We start from the raw sequence: 9,662 nt of genomic DNA, 5'->3' as shown, positions 1-9,662 counted from the left end.
TTCTCTTTGTATATGTACTCCACCGTTTGTCTGGTGTCTAAAAAATTATAATAACTACTAGTAATGTGCCAATGCGTTGCCACACGATCAGAGTAGATTAATACATATTCATCGATTTGATAGAAAAAAGTCTAGTTTTGAAATACGTATATCACTAAAAATATGTTATGTTTCACTCAAAATATATTCCTTTGGAGGTTTTGATGAGATAAGGGAGGAATGTTGTTGGTTTCAAGATTCAAGAAGTGGTATATGTCTAATTTCTACTCTTACTAGCAAGATGCCCGTGCCTTGCACGGAACATCAAGATCTCGTGGGAGAAAAGGATGAAGGAGGTAAGGCCTTATCTACAAATGTGGAGAGGAGTGCGGGTAAATTGCCATAGTTTCCTTCCTATCCGTCAGATATAAATCGGATGGCCTGTATTGCAGGATGGCAGGCCCACCATCATCACCAACTCTATTTTTTATCCCTACTCTTATAAAAAGCGTAGTCGGTGACGATCGTGTGCCTGCTATCCTGCAATATAGGCCGTCCGATTTATATCTGACGGATAGGAAGGAATCTATGGCAATTTTGCAAAAAGATACCCACACCCCTATTCACACTTGCAAATAAGGCCTTCCCTTGTTCATCCTTTTCTCCCACAAGATAAACTACTCATACAAATGCATCTTGATGTTTCGTGCAACGCATGGGCATCTTGCTAGTTGTTGCAAAAAGCCCATGTGTGTGAGAGAGAGAGGGAGAGGGGAGGAGCACGGGGTGCATGTGTGACAAAGACACAAAGAGTGTGTGTGCGAGAGGTATCAGCTTAAAATGAGGCAATAGTGTGTGTGTGTGTGTGTGTGTGTGTGCACGATCGAGAGGGCGTGTCTCAAGAAGGGAAGAAAAATCTACATAGATACAAGGAGCAGGAGAGAGACATGTATGCGATAGTGGAAGCACGAGTGTGCGGGTGTATAAACCTATCTAGAGGCTAGTCGATAAATGTTTGTGAGAGAAATACGAGTCGGGGTGCGAAAGCAAGAGTTTTTTGTGTGTGTGAAAGAGACGGTAGTCGGGAAGGGGAGTGGAAGCAGGAGTTGTGTGTGAGAGAGAGAGAGGGGGGTTGTCTGACCGGTAAACAAATGAATAATGTCAGTCTGGGATGGACACGAAAAGGAGACCGCAACAAATGTTTTGTCTACAGGAGAGAGAGAGAGAGAGAGAGAGAGTAATTTTACTGCTATGATTCATATCTAGAGACATATCGGTGTGTGAGAGAATCCCATAGAGAGAAAGACAAAGTGAAAGACGAGTGGAGACTATGTGTGTGGCGGTGAAAAAGAAAGCTTAGGTACCTAGTGATACGAGAGAACGGTAGAGACCTGAGAGATAATGAAAACCGTGTAATGTATAATGATAGGGAGAGTGTGACACTTCTCAAGGGAGACGTCGAGAGACCATGTTTGCGAGGATAGGAGAAACATGAAGTGAGCGTGCGGGTGAGCTGGAGAAAAGAGAGTGATAGCTACATGAAGGAGCATGCATGCGAGAGAGATGGGCGTGAAAGGAGTGAACATAAAAGGGATTCAAATATTTGAATTCGAGATGATGATACATGTAATCCATACTCGAACCAAAATTGATCTATCAAACATGCATACTCATATGAATTCACGCGCATCTATGTTATTTAATATGTAGATATTACTGATCCATACATTTTAGTAGAACATAATTTGGTTTAATTTTTTGAATTCAACCTTATGATTTTGAGATGATTGTATTTGTAAATCATATTATACATATAAAGGAGCAGAATTCTTTGTTGTGCTTTTGAAAGTATATATAAAAAAATGATGTATATAGAATTTTCTTCCAATCGAAAATGGATCCTGCCCGAAAAAAATAGAATACAAACGGGATTCGAATTGAGTTGGCACAGTAAACGTGCACTTTGCAAAATTTGAATGAAGCGGGGAAAGTTGCAGTAACCGCCCAAAACCAAAATCTACGAGATGGAAATTACTACTGCCTATCCCTGCCACACAAAGCCTATGTGCTCGATTTCTATAGGTTTCGATAAGGGTAGGTTTGTAATTTCACTCAAACATGACATAACCGCCTCTCACCCGGATTCATACACGGTGGGCGCCAAAACACAGTGTGTCCTCGGCCGAAATCGACTCCCTCCCTGATTCATACACGGTGGGCGCCAAAAACAGACTCTCATCAGCAAATATTCGGTGCATGCGAGATTACCGTCCTATCCCCAACTGACTAATATTGCTGTCATGTAGGAAATTTGAAACGCGGGCTAAGTTTGTAAATTTCCTCGCATTTGAGACAAGCGTGCCCTGAAGACATGGTTCCCCCCTTCCTCTCCACCTACATTTCCCCATTCGTACTCCATGGGTGCCAAAACACCCTCTCCACCCCAGCCTCCTCCGTCCGCCACCCCATCCACCGCCGTCCTCCTCCACCATGCCAGAGCTGATACCCCGACGCCGCCGTCCATTACAAGAGATCGACCTCTCTCATCCACGGCTTCGGACCGGGATCCTTGCATCCCATCCTATCGCTTCATCCCCATCGTCTTCCACCTTGCCGGTGCCGCTCCTACGACTGTCTCGTCCACCGCGCCCTGCTGCCGCCATCTACCCTCCTAGATCTGCTTCCACACCGCCGACAGCCATCGCTACTGCAGCACCGTAAAATTCTCAACAGATGCATACACGGCGCCGCACCAAAGGCGGTACTCTTTCGTATCTTCTCAACTTATTTATCGCAGCAAGAAAATAGATCGCCACTGCTTTACTCTGATTTCTTGTCCATCACTTACATGCTAGTTGAAAGCAAACACGGGTTGCGAAGTTGCCTTTGTCCGGTTTGCACCTTCAGATCCTCCATGGCACGCTCAACACTATACTCCCAATGCTTATGGTTTTCCCCTTTTATATTCCACACTAGTTAAATCACAGTAGACTAAATTTCAAAATTGGGTCAGTCGATTTTTCAAAGCTCGCCGGAGTTCGCCGGTGCAAACGAAGGGGCTCGGGTGGGGACGATGGTTGTAGGGGGCGGTGGTGGGGCCTCACCGGACAAAGAAAACTCAACGCGGGTGGGGGCGGGGGTGGGGGTGGGGGTGGTGGAGGAACACAGACAGTGGGGGCCGGTGGTCCGGTCGGCGTCCTGTGCGGTGTTCTGTATGGGAAGAATCAGAGACAAGTAATAAGAAGGGTTAGGAGACATAGAATCTTCATCCAACTGCCTGAAATGGTCGACTAACCCAAATGACAAAAGTCACGCGAATTGCATGCAGACATGCCTTTATATTAAGTACCATCATCGTGCCTGCTTAGCACTGCTCCTGAATCCATCAAGCTAAACAAACTGCCACTCATAATTCCAAACTTGTTGCTCAAGTATGAATCTGATATGATGCTGATATTACTAAAACAGATAACATTTAATTGGTCGGCTAATGTTCCTACTTTACTTTCTAAAAAGCGTGTGCATTACATATAGATAGACAACAGGGAGTTGCTTTCTTAATGCGCTCTGGTTCAATATGTGTCGGCACTGAACAACAAACATTTTATTATCCAAAATCTGCTTGCTCTTCTTTAGCATGTTCCTCTTCTGTTCTTCTTTAATAAGTACTCTATCCGTTCCTAAATACAAGTCTTTGTATAGATTCCACCATGGACTACATATGGAGCAAAATGAGTGAATCTACACTCTAAAATGTATTTGGATACATATGTATGTGATCCATAGTGGAAATCTCTACCAAGACATATATTTTGGAACGGAGGGAGTATGATAGTAGTACAGTATGTTCCTTGTAGTGAAGATGAGCAGGGACATTTGCAGTGTAGAGGTCTATACGGCCGGTTGTGATGGACACTTTGAACTCTTCGGGCCTCTTTGATTCATAGGATTTTGTAAACATGTGAATAGGATTTGTAGTGGCCTGCCCACTTGAATCCTATAAGAATAGTAAGGAAATGCGGGGGGCTGTGTCGCCTCTGAGAGTTACACTGATATTAATAGTACCGCACCTTCATTTGAAGAGAGTTGGTATCCGAATCCTTTCTAGCCGTACCGGCAATACTAGCACATATATTCTAGCAAGTTCCACTTTGCTGATTTTACTCTGATGCTTACGGTTTTCTCGTTATATGTACACCATGATCTGTGTAGCTGCTTTGTGTCGCACTAGCAACAGTCCACTCTTGAAGCTAAGCACTGCAATGACTTACAAAATTGGCACCAAGGAATTGAGTGCCATTCTAAATGCAATGAAACTCATACGCTCCCCACCTGTTGATTCTTGTTTAGAATATGATCCTAATGACTATTCTAACCTTGAGGAGTCAAAGGCAGATGGCATGTCCTGTTCACCCATCAAGGTGCCTGTTCTAATTTGGCAAGGTTTTATTGATTGCGCGTATCTTGCATTTCTTCTACTTTGTTGCACCGCCATCTGCTTAGTTTACTCATCATATATGTCAAGATGCCATGCCCATCCATTATCAATACATATTCTATCTGTCATCATACCATGTTTTTCCACTCAAATGTTATTCTTGTGCACACACATCAAAAAGGAAGATGGTGATTGCCGAACCTGAAGGAGCACCAGCAAAGTCTTTGGAAAACATGGTTGTGATGGAGAAATCACATAGCACCCCACTTATATTGGATGTACAACCTGTGACACAAAATGTAGGACCGACTCCAGCAGACTGTACCCATACTTCACTAGCCACACCACTAGCCCCACCACACAGGACCTGCACTCCAGCAAAAGGTATGCCGATTTCAGTTGCCATAGCACCAGCCGTACCACGGAAAAATCCCATTCCAGCAAAAAGTACAGCAAGTCCACCGGCCAAAGACCTACCCCAACTACAGAGACAGCCAAATCCTGCAGATTGGAACCCCATTCCAGTTATTCCCAGTTTAAAAGACAATGCTTTCAATGTTGTTAGGGACTACGTGCATATATTCCCATCATGGAAGATTATAGTGAAGACAAACACCATTTTCACATCTTCCTATCCCACTTACGTGTAAGTGCTATTATTCATGGTGATTATTTTCCTGTTTTCTGTTGATTGAACACGTCAATGATTTACATTACATTGTTGTAAGTAGGCGAGGGTCAATCTGGATAATCATGACGAGCAAAGCTTGCTTGCGCTTTTCAAGGAAGCATTGCAGCAGTATCGGTGTTACCTGAGGAAATTACACTTTGATGGCAAGTCTATAAATGAATTTCTGGTGAAGTCTCCTATGCTAAATTTAGAAGACATTGAATGGAAAAACCTTGTTATGCATTGGTCTCGTTCCGAGGATGAGGTATTGTCTATGATATCGCATGACAATTTGAACTTCTACTTTTCTGCATGTGCCTTACGGATCTTTTTTGCAGGAAATCTGCTCAAAAAGGAATTCCGGTTTGAAAAGAACGATGGGATATCGCAAATATGCTGCCCGCTGCTTTGCTCTTGTTAGTACCCATTGTCCTGTATCACTGTACTTGCATACATACCTGGTTCATTATGTGATAGCAGTATGCATGATATCTTGCTTATCAATTGTTTGCTCCAAATTATCTCATCTGTATGAATGGTTACATTAGTGTAGAATATATCCAATGCCAATGAATTTTTTTAGCTCAGCACTGTTCTTGTAAAGTACCTGTTGTCCTTTATTAGTGTACTTATATTGACAGGTAGTTGTTCAGGTACCATCACTCTGTAGCTTATTTTTCTTTGCCCTCCATTTTCTATACATAAGATCTATATTTACTCTTACCATAAGGTTGGACAACACCGATGGTACTGAAGAAGTTTAGCTCTGCTGTCACACCCTAGCTAGTTCAAGCATTAGAGTGTGCATCATGTTTAAATTTCTTTTAAGTTTGAAATGGGGAAGGCAGAAACCCCCAACACCCCCCTGGAAACAACTAGGGTTTACTAAAATTATTTTCAATGAACCGGAAATGCCCTTCTAAAAAGTTCACCCTCTTTGTCTTGGGTTAAAACCTCTGGCAAAAATTGGTGCACATTTTTCTAGGTCAACAGAAGGTCATTGAATTAAATCATAAGTATTTGAATTTGGGCATTTAAATGCTATAAAATAATTTAAATGCCTAAATAATTCTGGAAATAAATGTTTGCTGTTGGAAATAATCTAAACAGAGCCCACAATTATTTTCAGGATTTTTGGAAACGTTTTAGTATTTTTAATAAAGCTAAACAGTTGCAGTTTAATAGAAAACAGAAACTAAATCAAAAAAAGGAGAAAGAAGCCCACCTGGGCCTTACCTGGCTCGGCCCAGCCTACTGGCTCGGCCAGTCACCCCCTACCTCGCGCCAGGAGGCAGGGGCGCGTGCTCGCCGCGCGCCGGCCACGCGCCGGCCACCTCCTGCTTCTGCCGACGCCGGGAGACGCCCAGAGGACACCACGCGACCCCCACGTCTCCCTCTCATCCTCTCTCATTATCCCCCTCGTCTCCTCATCCTCTCCCGCGATGGCCGAGCGCGTCCCTCGCCGCCGATCGCCGTAGTTGCCACCACAGCCACTCCCTCGCCCCTCCGACGAGCCCATTAGCTCCGCCTCGACTCCCTCGTCCTCCCCGCCGAGCCACGCATCGCCGCCTTCGCCCTCGTCTTCAACCTCGGGCACCCGAGCCATCTCCGGTTGATTCGCTGCCGCCAGGACCTCCCCGAGCTCGCTGACCCCCTCTCCGACTCCGCTGTGAGCTCCTCTTTCTCTTCCCCTAGCTCCCGTGCTCGTTTGGCCCCTGTAGCCGCCGTTTCCACCGCACCCGAGAGCTCCCCGCCGCCGGCCATGGCGCCGTCGTGGCCAGAGCCACTGTGGCTCGAAGCCAAGCTCGCAGTTGTGCTTAGTGCAGCACCAGGAACCCGTAGCCACCACCAGCTCCTTCTCCCGTGCACTGTAGCCTCGAAACCGTCCTCACCCGACTCCGGCGACCGCCAAGCTCGTCGCCGGCGACGTTTCCGGCCACCCCGAGCCCAACTACCGCTACCAAACGCTACGGCTCGTTCCCAGCCACCCGTAGATGGTCTCCGCCGTCGATTTGGTCGCCTGAGGGCGTTTTCCGAAGCCCTCCGCCGTCTCGGCCTCGCCGGCGACTCAACGCCGGTGGGATTAGCCCTGTTGACCGGTGGTTTGACCACTGACGTGGACTGGGTGGGCCCAGGTTGACTCCTTTGAGTCAATGACAAGTGGGCCCCCCTGCTAATTATCCAGATTAGTTTCTAACTAAAATTAGTTAGTTTAATTAGTATAGTCACTGACTAGTGGGCCCCGCCCAGTAATTAGGCTAACTAAACGAAGTTAGTGCATAGAGTCACTGACCAGTGGGCCCCACCAGTCAGGTTTGACCTGGGCTAGCGCCTTTGACTCGCTGACATCACAGTGACGCAGTGCTGACGCAATTATTCATTTACTGGAATTATATTTATTCAGGAAATTCGAAAAAATGTTTAAAACTTCTAAAAATCATAGAAATTCAACCATAACTCCAAATGAAATAATTTATATATGAAAGAATTATCAGAAAAATTCAATCTATCCATCTGTAATGGTTTCATGCATGACAAAGCAAGTTTACCTTGCTGTTTAAGCAGAATAAGGAAATGCACTATTAAGGCCATGTTTAATGAGCTAATATTTGAATCTTTGATTCAAATGAGTTCATTTCTTTCTGTTATAGCTTGCATTAGGCCAAGACACATTCATATTGCCATGTCATAGCATGAATCATATTGTTGCATATCGTCATGTGTTGATTGTGTTCCGACGTGTTCTTCGTGGTAGGTTCTGCCTCCGAGGATATTCACGAGTATCCAACCGAAGGGCAGTATCCCACTACCACTCCATCAGGCAAGCAACCATTGATCATTCCGATACAAACCCATGTTCTCGCTTCTGCTCTTGTTTACTGCATTAAGACAACGCGATTCAAACTGTTGTGTGCTACGGTAGTTGAACCCTTATCCTCTGCATGACCTATCATTGCCACAGTAACTAGATGAAACCCACTAGCATGTGTAGGAGTTGATTGAGCCATGTATGTGATTCCTATCTTGCTATGCCTGCTATGCTTAGAGTTGTGTCAGGTCTGGTTCATCTGGGTGATGGGCTAGAGTGAAATGCTTATGTCGGTAATGTGAGGGAGGTGTTGAACATGTTTTGGTAAAGGTATTGATGAGAGGCCATGTAGGAGTACATGGTGGGTTGTTTCATTGAGGCCGTCCCTAAGAACTGAGATCTGTATGTGTGATTTAAGATGCAGTTACTACCGTACATTGTTCCCGAAACAAATGGACCCTCTCGGCTTCTTAACCACCCTAGTACTCTGTCCAGGAGTTGCAAGTAGTTTCTGGTGTTTGTAGGTTATGTGTTGGCGGCCGTGCGTAGCGCTGACCCTAGGGGTGGGCTATGTTGCGGTAGATACACCATGGCACGGTGTACCGAGTCACCCGTTTGGTGTCTCGGGAACCCTGTTCACATCGTTCGGGGCCGTATGTGGAAACCTCGGCCGGACTCCCTGCGGATGGAACCTGGATAGGCGATAAACCTGGACTAGAGACTTAAGTGTTTAGGTAGGCCGTGGCCAACACCCTCGCTGGGCTTCCGCTTGAAGGTTGCCGAGTACATGTCGTGTAAGCGGCGGTAAGTGGTGAAAGCGTGTATGAAGAAGTACACCCCTGCAGGGTATAAAACTATTCGAATAGTCGCGTCCGCGGTAAAGGACTACTTGGTTGCCTATACAGTTCATAGACAAGTTAATGGACACTACTAAAAGACTCAAGATAAGTGTGAGTATCGAGGATGGCCCTCTCGTAGGATGACGAGGGAGGATCCACGGTGGAGTATTGTGTTGGTGAGTAGTGGACTCGTGTGCGAAAACTATTTTACTGGTGGAGTTCCGTAGGATAGCTTAGCCAAGAGTCAAAGCTGGCTTGCTGCATTAACCCCACCACCTTCTTGAGAATAAGCATGTATAGTAGGTTCTGATGTAAGACTTGCTGAGTACCTTTGTACTCATGTTTGCTTAATTACTGTTTCAGATGACACCGCCCACTCCGATGGGTTCTACGTAGACCTTGACGTCGACGAGTGACTAGCCACCCAGGTGGTGATCCTGGCCATGGAGGGCCTTATGTAGATAGACAGGCTTCGAGAAGCCTTCTTACTTTCTAGAGTCTGTACTCAGACTAGTTGCTTCCGCATGTGCTTGTATGTTTGTATGACTTGAGTGTCGGGTCATGTGACCCCTATCTGTATGAACATGTTATGTATGGCTCTCTGTAGCCTTTAAATAAAGTACTTGAGTTGTAGAGTTTTGTTGTGATGCCATGTTGTATGTACTCATATCGGGCATATTGTGTGTATGATTGAAACGCTTGGTATGAGTGGGATCCGACAATCTAGTTGTTTATCCTTGGCAGCCTTTCTTATGGGGAAATGTAGTCTAGTGTTCCTCGAGCCATAGTAGTCCGCTACAGCCCGGTTCACCGGAGTCCTGCTAGCCCAGCACTACTGTTCAGGACACTTGACTGGCCGGCATGTGTTTCACTTCGTTCCTATGTCTGTCCCTTCGAAGAAATGTCACGCGGTGATTTTCGGAGTCC

Source organism: Triticum dicoccoides, chromosome 4A (assembly GCF_002162155.2).
Source record: "Triticum dicoccoides isolate Atlit2015 ecotype Zavitan chromosome 4A, WEW_v2.0, whole genome shotgun sequence".
In the NCBI taxonomy this organism is placed as follows: Eukaryota; Viridiplantae; Streptophyta; class Magnoliopsida; order Poales; family Poaceae; genus Triticum; species Triticum dicoccoides.
The sequence above is the reverse complement of the archived record's forward strand: the minus strand, read 5'-3'. Positions refer to the sequence as shown.